General features: G+C 37.2%; 1 protein-coding gene across 10 annotated transcripts in view; it reads left to right on the plus strand.

Moving 5' to 3' along the window:
• The window catches only part of TBC1D5 (TBC1 domain family member 5), a 566,253-nt gene that overhangs the window by 11,786 nt on the left and 532,524 nt on the right, over positions 1-21,943 (plus strand). The window contains exon 1 of one of the 10 annotated variants that reach the window (XM_050779551.1): positions 1,428-20,215. The exons of the other annotated variants lie outside the window; for them this stretch is intronic. The gene's annotated coding sequence lies outside the window, so the exon portion shown is untranslated. Of the gene's footprint in view, positions 1-1,427; positions 20,216-21,943 lie in introns of those variants that run through there. 10 annotated transcript variants of the gene reach the window in all.

Here is a 21,943-nt window from a genome sequence, read left to right on the forward strand (position 1 = left end):
TTTTTTAAATTAAATTTTATTTTTTATCTCAGCACTACCATCTCCCTAGTTATTCAAGCCAGAAACCTGGCAGACACATTTTACTCCATTCTCCACATCCTCATGTACAGGCATCAAACTCAAGCCTGTGGATTTGAACCCATTGTGTCGTCATCCCTCCTATGTCTTCTCTAGTTCAGGTCCTCATCATCTCTTGCCTTTGTTTCCCTAAGGTCTTCTGACTGGTGTCCCTGCAGCCAGGTAGGTAATCTTTTTAAGCTCTCATGATTCTCTTATTCTGTGGCTTAAAACCCGATATTCTCCATTGCCTATTTCCAGTTTCATGACTACCCCCCCCCTTTTTTTTTTTTTTTATGAGACAGAGTCTTGCTTTGTCGCCAGGTTGGAGTGCAGTGGCGTGATCTCAGCTCACTACAACCTCTGCCGCCCAGGTTCAAGCAATTCTGCTGCCTCAGCCTCCTGAGTTGAGTAGCTGGGACTATAGGCGTGCGCCATCATGCCCAGCAAATTTTTGTATTTTTAGTACAGATGGGATTTTACCATGTTGGCGAGGATGGTCTCAATCTCTTGGCCTTGTGATCCACCTGCCTCGGCCTCCCAAAGTGCTGGTATTACAGGTGTGAGTCACTGCACCCAGCCTCATGACCCCTTCTTTTGCCTCCCTTATGTTGTGTGATTTTGTTTAAAAGTACTGAAATTCTTTGATTTTGGAACTGTTCATGTTTTTGCTTGCCTTGGGCATGGAGTAGTTTTTCTGTCCCTTTATCTTACTTTGTGAGGTCTTAGCTTAAGTGCCACTATTCCAGGAAGCTTCTTTATACTACCAAGTGTGCGTTGTGCTCTTCCTGTTTGGCCACTCTATACTGTAATATTTATGTATTACTCATAATATATAAATATTATGAATTATGAATTATAATATTTATTATGAATTATAATTACTTTTTTACTCATTAGTCTGTGTCCTGCTTTTGACTGCTCTGTGAGTGCCAGGGCCATGTATAACATCTTTACTTTCATACTTTTGGTGGCGTGCTTGTTAAAAATAGATGTCCCATACCAGGTACTGTTCTGTGTTAAAAATACAGCAGTAAATAAGAGGCTGTTCTGGTTGTTAACTGCTGTGTGACGAATGGCTTCAAAACCTTACAGCTGGCCGGGCGCGGTGGCTCACGCCTGTAATCCCAGCACTTTGGGAGGCCGAGGCGGGCGGATCACAAGGTCAGGAGATCGAGACCACGGTGAAACCCCGTCTCTACTAAAAATACAAAAAATTAGCCGGGCGCGGTTGTGGGCGCCTGTAGTCCCAGCTACTCAGGAGGCTGAGGCAGGGGAATGGCGTGAACCCGGGAGGCGGAGCTTGCAGTGAGCCGAGATCGCGCCACTGCACTCCAGCCTGGGCGACAGAGCGAGACTCCGTCTCAAAAAAAAAACAAAAAACAAAACCTTACAGCTTAAAGCAACAGTAGTATTTATTTACTCATGATTTTATGATTTTTATAGGACTCTTTGGGGATAGTTTATCTTTGTTTCATCTGGTGTCAGCTCAGTGGGGGTTAGATTGTCTACTTCCAAATGGCTCACTTACGTAGCTGGCAGTTTATGCTGGCTGCTATCCAGGAGCTCAGGTAGGGCTATTTACCAGAGGTACTAACTGAGGCCTTTTCCTGTGGCCTGGCCATGACTGGTAAGTTCTAAGAAGGAGTGCCCTAAGAACAAGCATTTCAAGAGACTAGGCTGGGAACTGATAGAGCATTACTTCTGCTGTATTCTGTTGGCTAAGAAGACAGAGTCAGCCCAGATTGAAGAGGAAGAGAATTAAACTCCATCTGTTGATGGAGAAAATGACAAAGGATTTTCAGCTATGCTTAATTTGCTACACAAACTTAAAATACAAAAAATTAAACTACAAAAATTGTGGAGTGAATTAATTTCTGTCTATACTTTCATCTTCCCAAGGATCAAAGTACAACATTAAGTATAATTTTATTTTATTTTATTTTATTTTTTTGAGATGGAGTTTCACTCTTGTTGTCTAGGCTGGAGTGCAATGGCACATTCTTGACTCACTGCAACCTCTGTCTCTCGGGTTCAAGGGATTCTCCTGTGTCAGCCTCCCAGAGCTGGGACTACAGGCACATGCCATAATGCCTGGCTAATTTTTTGTATCTTTAGTAGAGATGGGGTTTCACCGTGTTAGCCAGGATGGTATCGATGTCCTGTCCTCGTGATCTGTTCGCCTTGGCCTCCAAAGTGCTAGGATTATAGGCGTGAGTCACTGCGCCTGACCCAGTTTCCTAATTTTTACATTTTAATTGAGTATGTAACTTAATCAGTGTTGTGTTCTTTTTTTTTTTTTTTTTCAAGTTTCGTCTTTCACAAATCCTCATGCACTGATATTACCCTAAGCGTATTTCTAGAGTTGAGATTAGTGTATCGGAGGGTATGTGTAATAGAAATTTTGGTACTTAACTGCAAAACTGCCTTATAGAAAGATAATTTATACCTCAGCTTTTAGTGCAGGAGAGAACTAATTTGTTTAGAACATTGCCACCAGAGGGTATCGTAAGTAATTGTTTTTGGTTAGTCTGTTGGCAAAAATTGATAGATTGCTTTTATTTTTCTTTCTTTAGTGCCTGTTTGAGCTCTGTATTTTGGGGGGTGTTCACTTTTTTTCTTACTGATTTTCAGGTGCTCTTTGAGTATTGTATCTTTAACTCTTTGCCTATCGTATATTGGAAGTCTTACCAACATTGTTTTTAAATTTGCTATATATTTTAAAAATTCTTATTAAGAACTGTTACATTTTTATGTAGTCTCATATATTACTCCTCTTCTTTATGGTTTTTGGTTTTGGGATAATGTTGAAAAGAGTTTCCCTATTCCAAAATTATAAAACTGTTAACACTTGATTGATACTACATTTTTATGGTTTCATATTTTTATGTATAAGTCTTTGACCTATTTGAAAATATTTTTTCTGTGTGCAGAGAAAGGAACCAAATTTATTTTTTTTCAAATGGCTTGACAGCTTTTGCAGCATCATTTATTAAGTTACCTTTTTTCCACAGATTTAAAGCACCACCTTTATTAAATTCAGAATGCCCATATGTTCTTGGATCTATCTCTGGAATCTTGGATTTATTCCATCGAGCTGTTTGTCTCTATATGTATCAGTAACAAGTTCCTGTAGCTCTTAGTACATTATAATATCTAAATAGGACCAGACTTCCCTCATTATTCTCTTTCTGAATTTTTTTTTGGTTGGTCTCACATGTTTACTTTCATGATTTTTGATAGTTTTTCAGTTGATTCTCTTTTGTTTTTTAGGTAGAAAATACCTATAAATATTGGTGAATGTTCCCTGTTCCTTTCTAATATTTATGCCTTTTTATTTTGTTGGCTTCTCCAATTCCTTTGGCTACCACTTTCAGAATAATTTTAATTAATAGTGATGGCAGCCAGGCTCCTTGTTTGATGCCTGATGTTAATGGTAATGTTTCAAATATTGCTCCGTTAAGCATTGTGCAGACTTTGGTTAGGGTGTGTGGGTATGCGTGTGTGTGCTCTTTAAAATCACATATAACATAATTTTCTGTAAGGTATGGATGTTGACTGTTATCAAATACCTTTTTTGGTTTCTCTTGACATAGTTATATTTTCCAACCTTTGTCCTTCCAATATGGTGAATTATATTAACTGATTTTTCTAGTATCAAAATATTCTTATGTTCTTGTAGTGAACATTTATCATATATTACTTTCTAATATAGTGTGGATTTCTACTTGTTAATACTATTTTGGATGTTTGTAGCCATAGTCATTCGTAAGTGAAATAGGCATGCAGTTCTATTTATGTGTTCTCTTTGTGAGGTTTAACATCACTATTATACTGGTTTCATCAAAATAATATCCTTTCTCCGTGCTCTGGAACAGTTTAAATAGCATGTGATTGAAATAACTCACCTATTTGTGTAGGCCTGGTGCTTTTTGTGGAGTAGTCCTTTGTTTATTCTCTTAGCTTCATTGGTTATTTATGTGTTAAATTTCTCTAATTCCTTGGATCAATTTTGGTAATTCATATTTTTTCTCAAAAAATCATTTATTTCGTGTAGATTTGTGGATGATTACAATTTGATAAATGTTCGGGTTATTTCCCCCTTTTTGGTGATTTCAGCTTTTGTTATTGTTGTTTATGACTCTGTTTCTTGGCAGAAACAAGATTGAACTCAGTTCTCCTTTATTTGTCATCCTTTCACCACTCTGGCTAAGCTTCCAGTTGTTTCAAATACTTAATTTTTGTACTTTTGTTTTTTTTTTGAGACGGTGTCTCACTCTGTCACCCAGGCTAGAGGACAGTGGCGCGATCTTGGCTCACTGCAACCTCTGCCTCCTGGGTTCAAGCGATTCTCCTGTCTCAGCCTCCCAAGTAGCTGGTATTATAGGCATGCGCCACCGTGCCCGGCTAATTTTTGTATTTTTAGTAGAGATGGGGTTTCACCATCTTGGCCAGGCTGGTGTCGAACTCCTGACCTCGTGATCCACCTGCCTCAGCCTCCCAAAGTGCTGGGATTACAGCTGTGAGCCCCTGCGCCCAGCCAACTTTTGTCCATTTTAAGTATTGCTAGTGGGGGAGGGGGAATCGGTAGACCACTAAATTCCGCAGCCATTATACATATTTCTATTTGAAGACTTAATTTCAGAATCTTATTATCTATTAGTAGCCGTGTAATATGATTGATCTGTTAGATTTGGTAAAATTCTATTCTAGACAGTATTGGTGGAATCAAGTTGAGTAAATAGGTTATTCTTTGCTGTGTCAGTGTTACGTAGTTCCACAAAATGAAACTTTTAGTGATTAAAATGTAAAAATATGAAACCTTTTGAAATAGAAAACAAGGTAATATAATCAACTTGTTTACATGGACAAAGTAATTTTCTGAAAACAACTAGAAGAGCAGAATAAAATATATTTAAAAGTTTTATTCTTTCAGAGCTAACATGCATAGCAGCAAAAGAAATCATGAACAGAGTAAACAGACAACCTACAGAATGGGGGGAAATATTTGTAAACTCCATCCAACAAAGGTATAATATCCAGAATCTATAGGGAACTTAAGCAATTGAACAAGCAAAAATCAGACAACCCCATTAAAAATTGAGCAAAGAACATGAACAGGCACTTTTCAAAAGAAGACATACATATGCAGCCATAGGCGTATGAATAAATACTCAACATCATTAATCATTAGGGAAATGCAAATCATACCCATAATGGGATACCATCTCACACCAGTCATCAATGAAAAAGTCAGAAAATAACAAGCTGGTGAAGTTTCAGAGAATAAGGAACGCTTAAAAACTGGTGGTGGGAATGTAAATTAGTTTAGCCATTGTGAAAAAGTAGTGTGGTGATTTCTCCACTTAAAATAGAGGTGTCATTTGACCCAGCAACCCCATTATTGGATATATGCCCAAAGAAATATAAATTTTTCTATCATAAAGACACATGCACATGTATGTTCATTGCAGCACTATTCACGACCGCAAAGACATGGAATCAAATGCCCATCAGTGATAGACTGGATAAAGAAAATGTACATACACACCATGGAATACCATGCAGCCATAAAAAAGAATGAGATTATGTCTTTTGTAACAACATGGGTGAAACTGGAAGCCATTGTCCCAAGTGAACTAATGCAGGAACAGAAAACCAGATACTGCATGTTCTCACTTGTAAGTGGGAGTTACACATTGTGTATACATGGACACAAAGAAGGGAACAACAGACACTAGGGCCGACTTGAGGGTTGAGGAGAGGAGGAGGAGGGAGATGATTATAAAAGTACCTATTGTGTACTGTGTTTATTACCTAGGTGATGAAATAATCTGCACACCAAACCCCTGTGACATGCAGTTTACGTATATGACAGACGTGCCCATGTACCCCTGAACCTAAAATTAAAAAACAAAGAAATTACCAGGACTGAATCTATATGAAAGCAGGAATTCAGGGTGAGAAGCAGAATATTAAAGACTGCTTTTCTTCTGAGGACATTTGCCACATTCTGAGGAGCTTTTACTTTGCTTTTGAAGGCCTCACAAGGCACAGGATATAGAAATTGAAGCCCAGATTGACCTAAGGTGGGGAGTCTGATAAGAAATTCCTTCCCTATAAAACTGAGACTCCAAAGAGCCATGCCTGTAGAGTATGGGTGAACCAAAATTTAAACCCCTCCTGTGCTCTTGCCCACAGGAGGCTGCAAGAAAAGTTGCCTTGGACCTAGAAAAAAAATGCTTCTTTATTCCTAAGTCGTTATAACAATTGGCCTTCTCTCTCTTGGATTTGCAGTTCAAATTTTACTTTGCCTGGTACCAAAAAACCCTTCAAGCTGTGACTTAAAGGGGTTTTAGATTTCTTGCTCACAGAAAGAAATGAAAATCCTCTCAGAATACATTTTAATTTTAGGTACCAGGGAATTCTCACAAATAATTTTCCATAGAATTAGTTCACAGTAAATTATAACCAAGCATACAAGGAAACATGATACGATGAGTAAGAGGCAGCAAAAACAACAGGCAGAAATAGACCCTTAAAAACTTTGGATATTGGAAATATCAGACACAGATTATAAAACAACTGTATTTATTAGTGGAAAAATATCTACTGGGAACAGGAAACTTAACACATTTGAAAAAGATCTGAACAGTGAAACCTCTACAAGTGAAAAATGCAGTAATAATTGTAATGAAAAAGCTGGGTGTAGTTAACAGCAGATTGGATACAACTAAAGAAAGAGATACTCAATGACCTGGATATATGAGTGAAGAAATTATCCAGAATGTATCACAGAGAAGGAAATGGGCAAAAAGAAAGAGGGTAAGATATATATTTATAAACACACACATACACGTTACGTAAAATGAGAAAGTGTGACACGTCTTTCATTAGTTTTCGAAGAGCAGAAGGGAAAAATAATGGGAAAGGAGTAGACAAGATTTGATGAGATAGTAGTTGAGAATGTTTCAGAGCTGATAAAAAGCACCACGACAAATTTGAGAAGCTGAGAGAACTGCAAGCAGAATAGCTTAAAGAAAATATGCATCTAGAGACATCGGAGTAAAATGAAGAACATCAACAACAAAGAAAATATCTTAAAAGTTGCCAGAGAATAAAAGATTACCTTCAAAGGAGCTGAGGCAGTTACAATGATAGCTGACTATACAGGGGCAAAAATGGAAGCCAGGATATGGTGGAGTGGTATCTCAACGTGCTGGACAAAAATTTGCCAATCTGGACTGGGTGTGGGGGCTCACGCCTGTAACCCCAGCACTTTGGGAGACTGAGGTGGGAGGATTGCTTGGGCCCAGGAGTTTGAGACCAACCTGGACAACATAGTCAGACCCTATCTCTGCAAATACTTTAAAAAAACTAGACGAGCGTGGTGGCATGTGCTGGTGGTTGGTCCCCGCTCAGACCATAGGCACAGCTAATTGGGAAACTGAGGCTGGAGGATTGCTTGAGCCCAGTGAGGCTGCAGTGAGTTGTGATTGTGCTGCTGCAGTCCAGCCTGGATAACACAGAGTGAGTGAGAATTCGTCTCCAAAAAAAAAAAAAAAAAAGCCAATCTGGATTTCTGTACCTGATGAAAATATATTTCAGCGTTAAGAGTAAAATAGTAAAATAGACATTTTCAGATAGAATTGGAAAATATTCTCTGATTTTAAAGAGAACATGTATAGATAGAAATATTTTCTGATTGGTTCTAGTATTATAATTAAGTATTCTAATATAGTTGACCCTTGAACAATGTAGGAGTTAAGGGTGCCCACTCCCTGTGCAGTTGAAAATTCATTTATAACTTTTGACTCCCTCGGACTTAACTACTAATAGCTTACTGTTTACTGCGAGCCCTACTGATAATATAAACAGTGGGTTAACACATAGACTCATATCTACATGTATTTTATGCATTAATTTTGATATTTGTAGGCTGTGTGGTTCATCTGAATTTTTTCAAAGTGTTGTGAATCTCCAAAAATTTTTTAAAATATATATTTTGAAAAAATCCACATGAGTGTACTGGCACAGTTCAAACTCATGTTGTTCAAGGGCAAGCTGTATAAGCAATTCTGAGCTTCACATAATTATTTTATTCCTAGAAATTTATTGTTTATATTTAGTAAACACAGATACTGTTTGGCAGTACTTTTACCAATATATTACTCCAACTTTTAGATCTTTACTCTGTTCAGAATCATCAGTATTTTTGTAGGAAATCTTTTGTGGTGTGATTAATGAATGTTTTGAAGTCTTGCTATATTAATAATGTATTTTTTTATTTTTACTTTTTTGGTTTTTTAATTTTTTAATTTTCATGGGTATGTAGTAGGTGTATATATTTATGGGGTACATGAGATGTTTTGGTTCAAGCATGCAGTGTGAAATAAGCACACATAGAGAATGTATTCTTTGTGTTACAAATAATCAAATGAAGCATGTATTCTTTGTGTTACAAAGAATCCCCTGAAGCATGTATTCTTTGTGTTACAAATAATCAAATGACACTTTTAGTTACTTTAGAATGTACCATTGTTATTATTGTCTAGTTACCTTAGACAATAGTATGGTTAATAACAGTTGCACTATCAAATAGTAGGTCTTACTCTTTCTTCAGAACTATTTTTTGTACTCACTGACCAATTTCACCCCAATAATGTAATTCTTAATATTCATATTTGAAATGGTAAAATGCAAACCACATTTGGAGAAAACTGTGTTCTGCTATTTGCAAAAATTAGTCCTGGAAATTACTTTACTCTCACTGCCCCAGTCCCAAATACATTTCTGGGGGAAAAAATAGTGGGAGTTGTGTTTTTCATCCATGAACAAGGTTTGTATAAGGGAGAGCCTAGGATAGTGGGAAGAGCAAACAGACCTTAAAGTTAAATGGATCTGGATTGGAATCTGGCTCCACCACTTAGTAATGGAGTCTTAATCAAGTGACAACCCTTCTAAGACTTAGTTTTCTCATTTGTAAAATAGGAATAACAACTACCTTGCAGGTGTATTGTGGGCATATTGCAGTTATGTTTGTAAAAAGCACTGAGGACAGTGTATGACTCCTAGTGGGTTCCCAATATGTGGCAACTTAAAAATGGTTACTAGAGGTTGAGCTTCTGAAAAATTGAAATCTGAAATGATCCAAAATCCAAAACTTTTTGAGTGCAGATATGACACCAGAGGTGGAAAATATCAAACCTGACCTGTGATGAATCACAGTGAGAACTTTGTTTTGTGCACAAAATATTGTGTAAAATTACCTTAAGGCTGTGTATCTAAGGTGTAAATAAACATAAATGAATTTTGTGTTTACACTTGGGTCCCATCTCCAGGGTATCTCATTATGTATATGCAAATATTCAAAAATTTGAAAAAAAAAAAATCCGAAACACTTCCGGTCCCAAGCATTTTGCATAAGGCATACTTGTGCTGAGTAAAATAGAAGCGTTAATTAAATCTGGCAAGGAAGTTGAAATAGTACAAGTAATATAAAAGAATTGATGATACTTTTAGTATTGAAGAGTTAAGGACATTGATAGTAATGATACATTTTTTTTTGAAGACAAGAAAATGTCAGAATAAGGCTTTACCTGTTGATTTGATGGTTAGTTTTCCATAACGTTGGTTGTGTGTATTGCTCCCAGGTCAGGCAACTTCACATTATTATTATTATTAGTTAATTGATTAATTTTTTGAGACAGAGTCTTGCTCTGTCGCCCAGGCTGGAGTGCAATGGCATGATCTCGGCTTACTGCAGCCGCCGCCTCCTGGGTTCAAGCAATTCTTGTACCTCAGCCTCCCCAGTAGCTGGGATTACAGGCATGTGCCACTACCGCCCGGCTAATTTTTGTATTTTTAGTAGAGGTGGGGGTCTTGCCATGTTGCTCAGGCTGGTCTCGAATTCCCGAGCTCAGGGAATCTGCCCACTTCGGCCTCCCAAAGTGCTAGGATTACAGGCGTGAGCCACCATGCCCAGCCACATTATTATTAGTAGTATTATTTTGAGTTGGGGGCTCACTCTGTTGCCCAGGCTAGAGTGTAGTGGCACAATCTCGGCTCACTGCAACTTTCACCAGCCAGGCTCACAGCTTCACATTCTTCATGACACTTATGATAGAGGCAGTGGTATGAAGGCAAGATGAAATCAGTGACTTTATTTAAAAAGTTAAAAAGATTGCCGATTGCCAGCCACAACACACACACACACACACGCACACGCACACACACATGCTCTCACACACTCTTACTTTTCTGTCTCTTGATGTTGAAGTTCATGTTGACAGTTAACTTATGGTAAACCTGAATTTTTTTTTTTATTAATTCAGTTAAATAAATGGTTATAAACTATGTACTAGACACATTACACTTTTGTTTTCCAAAGGTAAGTTTATTGACCTGAAATAATTTAGGATTACAGCCATCAGAGAACTCTAATTACTGTTTAAATTAAGAATACTTATTTCTATAAAATATTTGATAGACCTAGATTTTTCTTTTTATAGTTTACAGTTGAGACATGAATATAATTTTTTTTGTTTGTTTTTGAAACAGACTCGGCTGGGTGCGGTTTCTTATGCCTGTAATCCCAGCACTTTGGGAAGCTGAGACAGGTGGATTACTTGAGGTCGGGAGTTCAAGACCAGCCTGGCCAACATAGCAAAACCCCGTCTCTACTAAAAAATACAAAAATTACTCAGGTGTTGTAGTGCACGCCTGTAATCCCAGCTACTTGGGAGACTGAGGCAGGAGAATCACTTGAACCCGAGAGGTGGAGGTTACAATGAACCAAGATGGTGCCACTGCACTCTAGCCTGGGTGACAGAGCGAGATTCCATCTCAAAAAAAGCAAAAAAAAAAAAAAAAAAAAAAAAAAAGCAAAACGAAAGTCTCACTCTGTTGCCTAGGCTAGAGGGTAGTGGCTCTATCACTGCTAAATACAGCCTTGATTTCCAGGCTCAGGAGATTCTCCCCACTCAACTGATCCTCTGAAATAGCTGGGACCACAGGTATGTGCCATCATGCCCAGTTACCTAAAAAAATTTTTTTTAGAGACAGGATCTCCCTGTGTTGCCCAAGGTGGTCTCAAACTCCTGGGCTCAAGCAGTCCTCCTGCCTTGCCTTCCCAAAGTGCTGGAATTATAGGTGTGATCCACCACGCCCAACCTCCAATGTTTTATGATGTAGAATTATTTGTACACCTTGCAAATTATTTTCTAGTTTTTTTATTCTTTACTCAACATTTAGCCATTTTTTTCTCTCATTGAGTAATGATGACTAAGTAGAATGGATTAGCTGATTGCATTTTTAAACCATATTTTTTATTATAATGAAATTTAAGAATATCATAGAGACAATGCAGAGGTTTTTATCTTTGAAACTTGATGTAATTTAAAAAATGTTGGCTACACAAATGTGTTACATTTGTAGCTTTTCAGTTTTTTTCAGGTTACAGAGACATTGAAAACAAAGCAGCCATTTCTTGATTTATCTTTTAAGACATTGTAGCGTCTTCAATCAAATACTTGAAAGTGGTTTGGGTAAAAAGAGTGACATGGCTTTATCTAAATACACACATACACAAATACTTCCTATTAAACATCTTAAGTGTTTTAATTTTCTTGATTTACTTTAGACACTCATGATGCACAACTTGAGCAGAGCAAATTTTTGTGTAGTTAGATCATGTGATATTAGTATTCATGCAGTGCTGGTTTTGATCTTGGAGGTAATCCCTTATAATCACAAACTTTAAAGAATGTTAGGATTATACTTTCTAAGTTGATATATTTTGCATTAGTAAAAATACATAGGATTAGAGAAGATACTGTATAAAACACATGTAGATTATTTTCTTGTTTACATTTGGCTTTATATTTCATATTTTGAGCTTTGGTTTTTTATATAACACAGACTGGTAATTTCTTATTAACTAGTGAATGTACTATGTGAAAAATTATAGGTTAAGTTTGAGTGAGCCTCTGTTTTATGTCCTCTAATTTTATGTTTTGAAAATGATATTTTTTGATTTTATTATGTCAAACTTAAACTTTTGTGCATCAAAGTCAGTCCTCATAGGAATAGCAGTTACTACTATTGTTTGTTAAGTAGAGTTTATTCATGTATCTCTTCAGTGCTGTAGTCTGACCTTTCTGCAGAACCAACGGGATTTTTGTGTGTAGTATAATCATGTCTTCACATTCTCTAATACTATTAAGAAAACTGAGGTTAAACAAAAGGAATCTACGTTTTTAAGTTTATCTAATAGTGCATTTAAAAAAAATACCGGACAAAATGGGCTTTTCTAGTCATGATTGCTTATGGGAAATAAATAATATGCTAACAGGTTTTACTGGGTGACTTTTGTGGTGCTCTGCTGAGAAACCTTCCATTTTTGAGATACTAAATAACATTCTAGATTTTTAGTGGAAAAATATGTAATACTGCAGTCTCTTGTATGGTGACCAGTGTTAATAGTTGATGGTAAGCTTTCATTTGAAACATTGTAGTCTTTTTTGTCTTAAATAGCCATTGTCCTTATAAAAAAGTTTATATAAGAAACTATTTATAAATTATTGCAGTATTGAGAGGATCAATGAAAACTTTGGTGGAAGCAAATCTTTTTTGTAATTTAGTTGATTTTATTTTTAAAATTTCAACATCCAATGATACCAAGGAATTATTGATATTGTTGAGATAATGACGTTGGGATTATGTAAGAAGAACTTGTACTTTTTGTATGTTTTCAGTATGTAGTAGTGAAATAGATCTGGAACCATTGAAGATAGCAAAATTCGATAATTTTTGAGTCTGGGTCATCTGTCTATAGGGTTTTATTCTATTTTTACTTATTTTGTATATGTTTATTAAATGGTATTATAAAAATCAATTAAAGATTACCATGGGCTGGAGGAGGAGCATTGGGGAATGATTGTTTAATTGGGGCAGAGTTTCTCTTTGGAATAATGAAAGTTCTGAAAATAGACAGATGGTACAGCATTGTGAGTGTACTTAACATTGAATTGTACAATTAAAAATGGTTATAATGGTAAATTATTTTATTTTATTTTATTTTATTTTTTTGAGATGGGTGTCTCCCTCTGCCATCCAGGCTGTAGTGCAGTGGCGCGTTCTCGGCTCACTGTAAGCTCCGCCTCCAGGGTTCATGGCATTCTCCTGCCTCAGCCTCCTGAGTAGCTGGGACTACAGGTGCCTGCCACCATGCCTGGCTAATTTTTTTGTATTTTTAGTAGAGACGGGGTTTCACCATGTTAGCCAGGTTGGTCTGGATCTCCTGACCTCGTGATCCACCTGCCTTGGCCTCCCAAAGTGCTGGGATTACAGGCATGAGCCACCATGCCCGGCCACAATGGTAAATTTTATGTTATGTATTTCACAATAATAACAAACCAATAAAAACAGGTCCATTCATAACAATAATACCCAAGAACCATTTCCTTTTAGGAAAAACCTTTGGGAATATGCTAGTGGGTGGGAAGAGAAAGAAAAGGAGGGAGTAGGATAAATAGGGTGCTGGCTGTTGTTAAGCTAGTGGCCAGAGGGGTAGTCAGACCTTTGGGGGCTAGCTCTCCAAATGTGTTGGAGGGCACCTTCACTTTCCCCCTTCCTATCTTGTCTTAACTTCCTAATTCAGTATGGAAAAGAGGAAGGAAAAACACTCCTATCATTTCAGCCCTCCCTTAGTAGGGTTGAATTCTAGAGCAGTATTCTAGTGTAGGTTAGTGGTTTGTGAGATACTTCATGCTATCAGCATTAAAAAAAAAAGTTAGAAATATGAAGTGCACTGTACATAGTAAATGTAAAGGTGGTTACTATAAAATTTTTTTTCACTTACATATGTATGTGTATGGGTTTGTGATATAAAATATAGTCCTTAGAGTGGGGCATGTTTTGAAAAGTAGTAGTATGGAGGATATTGGCGGCCACCTAGTCACTAGAAAGCATATATCAAAATTTGTACAAAGAGGCTTAGATTATAAATAACTCAGCATTTCACCCTATTTTTAGACACTAATCAGACAACCAGGAGGAGCAATAGGCCAGGAACATGTGTAACAAGACTGTTCTATCAGCATATGATGAATAAGCCATGTGCAAAGTTAGAGGAGTACATGGGATGGTGGCTTGAAGATGCTTATCTCATTTAGGGCCTTTGTTTTGGGAAGAAATGTGTATTAATTGGTAATTACTAATGAACTTTTTGAGGTAGGTCCTTCTTGTGATCTGTTTATTTGCAGAACATGACACATAGTGGATGCGGAGTAAAGCTCTCATATTTACACAAATGTTATTTATGTTAATGTGTGAAAGTTTAATAATATTAAATAAAGGTTATTTAAGGTATTAGCTACAGACTGTCATGTTGCTTTAGCCCCCACCCCAACCCTTTTTCTTTGAAAAATAATTTACTGCTTTATTTTTAGCTTGAAATCACCTTCATGGCATATTTTTCCAGGGAAAGCAAGGGAGAATAGTTAATAGAACTACACTTTAGAGTCAGACAAGACTGAACTGAAATTTTACTTATACTGTTTACTGGCTAGGTGGCTTGGAAAAATTTTGTAACCTTTTTTGATTTCTATTTCCTCACTGTGAAATCTCCTCTGAGAGTTTTACATAAAATGAAGTGATTTACATAAAATGCCTAGAATTTTATGCTTAGTAAGTCCTTGTTATTAAAGTCATATCCCTCTTTCCTCAAATCTAATTCTTCCAAAGTCTGTAATCTTAAGTCAATTTTTTGCTTTAGTTTGGGGATTGTTGGGAATATTATTTTTCTTTGATCAAGAACAAACACTCAGGTTAATAAACCTTGTTTATATATAAAATAAAAAATGGTAGATGTTCTCTCTGCCCTACAAGTATTTCATATCCTGAAATATTTTATGGCAGTGAGTGAATTATTATTTTATCAGACTAACTCTGTTAAAGGAATTTCATATAATGATTACATGAAAAAGGAGTTGAGAAGTACTGTAATAGTTGTTAACACTAAGCTATTTACAAATTATGCCATTATTCCTTATGTTTAAGGTGGTTCTTTTCAGCTTTGATATTTTATATTGTTAAAAAAACTGTATGAAATATGTTTAATGGATAAAGGTAAATATGTTTAATGGATAAAGGTGTATCTTTCAGCTGATTAGTTGGCTTTGTCTTGAAAAAGGACTGAATTTTGTAGATTTGAATGATAAGTCGCTGACAGGAGGTGTTTTTTTTTCCCTCTGAACAGATGTCCTGGCCTGCAGTGACTCCAAATCCCATAATCCTTCCAATTTTCCCCTCCACTAAGTAAATTTCAAAAAGGTGACAATTTTATTATAAGTGATTGACTGAATTCAGGCAAATATTGCAGCTGAGTAAAGACTTCATCCCAGTAAGGAACACTTTGATATGACTAAAATGTTAGGCTCCTTATTTTTACTTTTAAGAATTTATGCATGGTGTTCTCTCTCTGTTTCTGAAGTTTGAACATTTTTTGTGTAATGAACTTTCTTCAAGATTGAAAGTTTTTATGCTCTACGGTGCTGAAGTGTTATACTATTTCATAAATTTTTTTCTTAAATGACATTTAAAAACAGTCAGGGTTCATCCAGAAGATAGTAACCATCGTAGGTCTTTCAGCAGAGGAAACTTAATCCAGGAGCTAGTTAGACAGGTAATAGAATTGCTCAGGAGCAGATGAGACTCTGAGACAACTCAATTATTAACAACAGCAGGGAGCCTCTATGCAACCCTTAGGATTGATAGGAAGATGACAAAAGGTGGTGATACCAGAGTATAGAAGCCAGGGCTCCGTGGCAAAACCAGAGCCATAGCAACTGTGCATGGTAGGAGCTGGGACATCAGAGGGCTGAACTCTCTGGAGAGAGCTGGAGTTATGGAAAAGACAATCTCCTGTCAGGGATGTACAGGAAATAGGGAGACAGGGAAGAGAAATACTCTGGCTTCTTTTTCTTCTGCTTTCTGCTTACCTGTCAGTGCCTCCCCACTGGCCAAATCTTTGCTAGAGGTCAGGGTTGCTTGGGAACACAGTTGCCTTTGGTACAGAACAGCACAGGTTAAGTCTGAGGAATGGATCTGAAAACATTTATAATTGACTAGCTCTACAACTACATTACTGTCGTATAATATTTATCAGTATAACTGTGTGCCTGTGTAGCACTAGCTATTATGAAGATTTTGGGGAAAACCCCTCCTTTTTTTTTTTAATGATGGAAAGAATTCCCTAAAAGCTAATTATTAATATCAGCATATTAGTTTAGTTAAAAGATTTATGGAGTAGCACTGTAATAGGTAAATGAGCTGCAAACAACCCTGAACACTTGGCTGTTGGTTTTGCAGTGCTCATCATCTACTAGAAGAGATAGTTTAAAAAAAGATAATTTAAATTTGAATAGAATGTATGCTAAGTTAGAGATGGACACGTGTTTTTGTAGGAACCCAAGAGAGGAGCAGTTAAACTAGCTTTGTAATTTGTGGAACCCTTTTAGCAGGTTGGGAAGCTAGCTGGACTTTGAAAAATCGGTCAGAGCTGGTAAAGAGAGTGAAAGGGACATTGGTAGAAGAAGTAAAAGTATGAGCAAAGGCACAAAAGCCCAAAAGAGTTTAAAACATTTAAGAAACTTGAATCAGGTCACTGTTGCTGGAGCAAGTTGGTGGCAGGTAAGACATAAATTGGGGCTGGAAAGTGAGGGAAGAGGCCAGGTTATTTTTATTCTCAAGCTGACAGAAGCTATTTGAAGGGGGTAGTGAAGTGACCTGATGAAATCTGTTTTGGCTCTACTTTTCCACAGTGTGGAAGATAAGTTCTGGTGGTTGCTGTAGTGGAGGTAGTAGACCTCTTAAGAGGTTATTACGTTACGATAGTGCCAGCAATAGAGGAGCGGTGGACATAAATTCTGAATGGTGTCGTCTTTTTATGTCTTAAGTCATTCATTTCATCTAAGGACCTCGTGGTGCCAAGCGTCTCAGTCCATGCCCAACTTTTTTCTTTTTTTTTTTCTTTTTTGAAACAGTTTCACTCTGTCGCCCAGGCTGGAGTCCAGTGGCATGGTCTCAGCTCACTGCAGCCTCCGCCTCCTGGGTTCAAGTGATCGTCCAGCCTCAGCCTCCCGAGTAACTGGGACTACAGGCGCATGCCACCACGTCCGGCTAAATATTTTTAGACAAGACGGGGTTTCACTATGTTGGCCAGGCTGGTCTCGAACTCCTGACCTAGTGATCCGCCCACCTCAGCTTCCCCCCCCCTTTTTTTTTTTTTTAAGAGACATAGTCTTGCTCTGTCTTCCAGGCTAGAGTGCAGTGGCACCATCATAGCTCACTGTAACTTCAAACTCGTGGGCTCAAGCGATCTTTCCACCTCTCACCCTCCCGAGTAGTTGGGACTACAGGCATGCTACCAGACCTGGCTAATTTTTTTGTTTTTGTAGAGATGGAGTATTGCTCTGTTGCCCAGGCTCCTCGTAAACTCGTGGCCTAAAGTGATCTTCCTGCCTTAGCCCCTCAAAGTGCTGGCATGTGACAGGTATGAGCCACCATGCCTGGTTTCCATGTCCCACTTTGATAGATCCTTCTTTTACGTTATTTGAAAATTTGGAGTAACTCTAACTTTAAAACAAAAATGGACAGAATGATTTTTTGTTCCCAAATTGCATATGCCTCCCTGTATATATTGATACTTGGTCTCCTTGAAAAAGTCATTGTCATAGGGCTAGAAATGGGAGTAAGTCACAGACCTTGCTCTCTAAAAATAGAAATGGGAACCGCTAATCATGATCTAGTATTCTCTAGAGTACTGGAAGAGTGGTTTGCTCTCCTGGACCCAGGTAAGTCCTGTGTTATGGAAGTGTGATGTAATGCAGTAATTTCACAGGAACTTGAGATCAATGCCCAGTATTCCCTACTGTAACTTCTGATATTGAAGAGTGACAGATTTGCAGTATGACATTTACATTTAGTAAATATATCTTTTAAAATACTCATCCTGCATCTGAATAAGATCTACTTTACAATTTCATTTTAATGTATATTCTCTGGTAATTCTGATAATACATGTGAGGTAAGTGTTATTGTTATTGCTATCTTTCTTCCTTCCTTTGCACATTTAAGTCTAGGTTGTCTTAAACTCTAGTGGGATTTCTACTGTATCTTGCATACATTGGTCAAGACAGAATTTTTGTCCTGAAGGATCCTATAATGTAATGGGGATCAACACTGTTAAGTCTTGAGTCAGGTTAGGTTCTGTTTCTTCTTGAGTCAGGTTGTAACAGTACATTTTGTTTTTATTTTTTAAGAGATGGGGTCTCACTATATGACGGAGGCTGGAACTCCTGGGCTCAAGTGATCCTCCTGCCTCAGCTTCCCGAGTAGCTGGGACTACAGGCACCTGCCACCATGCCTGACTTGTTCAGTTGTTTTCCCAAAGCATTTCTGCAGAGACTTTATTCCTTGTTATGTGTGGTCAGTAAATTCTCTGTTCTTTACCTTGTGTTTGCTAGAGTTGTGACAAAACTGCCTTGAAATGTCAGGAGATAAAACAAAAAACAAACCAAGCAAACAGAAGAAGAATGTCTCTCCCAGTCTTTGCAGATTGGCTCTCTTTGCGGGTGCTGCTTCAATAGTTAATCAGGCTTGCACTGAGCCTAGGAAGCAGTCCAAGGTGGAAGCTTAGAGTTCTCACAAGTTTTTTCTGATTATGCATGTTATAGTACTGTCTTCCAAATTCCCCTCTATGCTCCTAATTTATCAAATAAATTGTCTCCAGCTTCTGGGCATTAGGTGACTATTGTATGTTTAGACAGAAATCTTTTGTCTCAGGACTCTATGGATTATTAGTTCTACTTGCCATGTTTTCAAGATGATTGCTGCTTTTGTAGCCTGAGTTCTTAGGTGAAATAGAGTGGAGCATCTTGCATCAGTCATTAAGGTAGCTCCCAGACAGGTTAGAACAGATATACACAATAATTTCCAAATATAGTCTATTCTGCTCTCTCTGGAACCAGAGAGGGAAGACACACAGGGAAGACAGCCTAAGGCTGCCATTTGTACCAGGGAAGAGATGGGGCTAGGGCATGAGAAAATATTATAAAGCTTTTGAAGTTGCCTTTCTCTTGATTCCACATTCATCTGGCTATTGTAAAACTTCGACTGTTCATGGTTTTGACAAAGCTGGTTCTTACAGTTACTGCTTATTTTTGATGTTTCTATGGGTAGAGAGAGAACTTGGAGCTCTCTACTTTGCCATTTTGCTGATCTCACTCCCACTGTGGTTTTGATTTGCATTTCCCTGATGACTAATGATGTTGAGCATCTTTTCATGTACTTTCTGGCCATTTGTGTATCTTCTTTGGAGATTTGTGTATTCAGTTTTTTTTCCTATTTTTTAATTGGGTTGATGTCCCTCTATCATTGAATTTTAAGAGTTCTTTATATATTCTAGATACAAGTCTCTTATCATACATGATTTAGAAACATTTTTTCCCCATTCTGTGGCTTGTCTTTTCACATGACTAAAGTGCATTGTTGAGCCGTCCTCTAAAAAACACAGTAATTTAAAATTTTGATGACACCCATTTATCTATTTTTCCTTTTGTTACTTATACTTTTGGTATCATATCTAAGAACTACCTGTATTTAAAACTTAAACAGAGAAAAATATGCAAGTAAAGAAAACTGACAGGTCAGAAAAGAATCAGGAGATGACTTCATCAGATAAATCAAGTAAAGAGAGAAGTTTAAGTCAAGGGTAGTTAATTGCATCATATGCTGCAGGGAGTTTGATGAAGAACAGGAAGGATAGGAGAAACATAAAAAGTAGGATGTCAGAAAGGATCATAAATGGCTTTTGACACTGGGATGGAGAGTGGTATATATAGCCAGTGATAAGCTGGTATCTGCTATCAGAATTACTGAGTATTTAATTTACTTATTTGACTTTAAAATGCTGATTCCAGGGCTCTGTGAGTTGTGAGGAATTACAGTTAGGCGTCTCAGAGTGGGCTCTCCATTATACTTTATACTGTTTTTCACTGGTTTTTGTTCTAGATGCTTTCTTGGTTGCCTGCTCAGCTTGAACCCTTCTTGTCTGAGAAGTGATACTTCTGCTTCAAGGGTGGGCCTTTGCAGCAATGTAAGTGGGACCCTCATATTCCCAGTACATAGCTGTTAGGACCATGAGTAGGACTCTATGCTAAACTGGGCTAAGTAGTTTTCAACAATTTAAAAATGTTGGATGGCAGAGATGCAAGTTTGATTCTGTAAGGCTTTTCTTCTGGAAAGACGTGTGAAACTGAGACTGGGACAGCCATAGCTAGCCTATGGTCATAGAAAAACAGAGGGGACTGGCGTGTGGAAAACAAAATGAAGCCCACCGCCAGGGAGGTCTGAGGTCCCTGAGCGATACAATAGCCTTAATTCCTGGCAGCTTTGCAGTTCTGATTTCCAGACCCTTGTAAAGATCTATTGTAAAATTCTTGCTCATCAGTTCTGTGGGAGACCATTATTTCTTTTTAATATAAGTTGTCACTTTGGGCTAAGCAATTTTGTGTGTGTTTCTGTTATTGGTACCCAGAAAACCTTGTCTAAGACAGTGACACATAGAAACTGGTAATGATTTCACTGAGAGAAGAGAAGGGAGTGAGGAGACAGTTTCCTATGAGATGCTTATATAATTTTAACCTGTGATGCTGGGCAGTGACATTCAGAATGGTGATGATTATTTTTATTGTGGATTTGTTTGCTTGTCTGTGATACACATTTAATTAAGCATGTGTTTTACATTGTTGTTCTTTGGTACTGGCTTTCAAATTTTAATAACTTCTCTTTGTAATAAAGTAAAGACAATTTGGCATTATTTTGTAAAATGGAACATGCACATTACCTTCAACACACTTCCACTCCTGGTTGTGTGAGAGAAACTCTTGGATGTGTGCAGTGGGAGATACGTTCAAGAATACTTCATAAAAGCACTGCTTGTAACACCGAAAACCTGTAAATACGTCAGTAAGAGATAGGATGAAAAAGTTATGGAATATTTATACATTGCAGTGTTATATAGCAGTGCAAATGAATGACCTAAAGCCACATGTGTACACACTGATTATCTTAGAAACATATTTAATGAAAAAATATGTAGTGTTTCTTCACTGAAAAATACATATGATACTATTTTAAATGAGAAACTTCAAAACAAGTTAAAAAGTAACCCAATATATTGTTTAATTATATATAAATATAGAGTAAAACATTAAGGAAAAGGGTATAATTAAGATAAAATTTGGGATAATGGTTATCTGTGTGTGAGGTGGGCAGAAGGTTAGAATTATAGAGCTTGATGATATTGGTAGTATTCTACTTCTTAGGTTTAAAGGTAAGTTTATTGTGTTCATATTATCTTTATGCTTTGTAATGTATCTGTAACTAATACATGTATTCTTCTGCATGTATCAAGTACTTAATACAAAATTAAAAACTTTTATACATGAATTTAGTATAAAAATACATTTTTAAAACAAAAATGAAATTCACAGGAAAAAACTCAGCATTTCTAAAATGGAAATAACCATTAGTATTTTTAATCTAGTGTTCTCTCAAGACTTCTGTCTTTAAGGCCTCATACCACCATCTCAGGCCCCAAACTCTAGTATCATTTTTGACCTTATAATCCTAAGATTAATAATGAATGCTAAGTGCTGGGGATATTATAGTAAATATTTTAATAACTATTTTCTTAAGGATTAAATAAATGAAAACAGGCCAGGTGTGGTGGCTCACTCCTATAATTCTAGCACTTTGGGAGGCCCAGGTGGGCAGATCATGAGGTCAGGAGTTTGAGACCAGCCTAACCCAACATGGTGAA

Source organism: Macaca thibetana, chromosome 2 (genome assembly GCF_024542745.1).
Source record: "Macaca thibetana thibetana isolate TM-01 chromosome 2, ASM2454274v1, whole genome shotgun sequence".
Lineage (NCBI taxonomy): Eukaryota > Metazoa > Chordata > Mammalia > Primates > Cercopithecidae > Macaca > Macaca thibetana.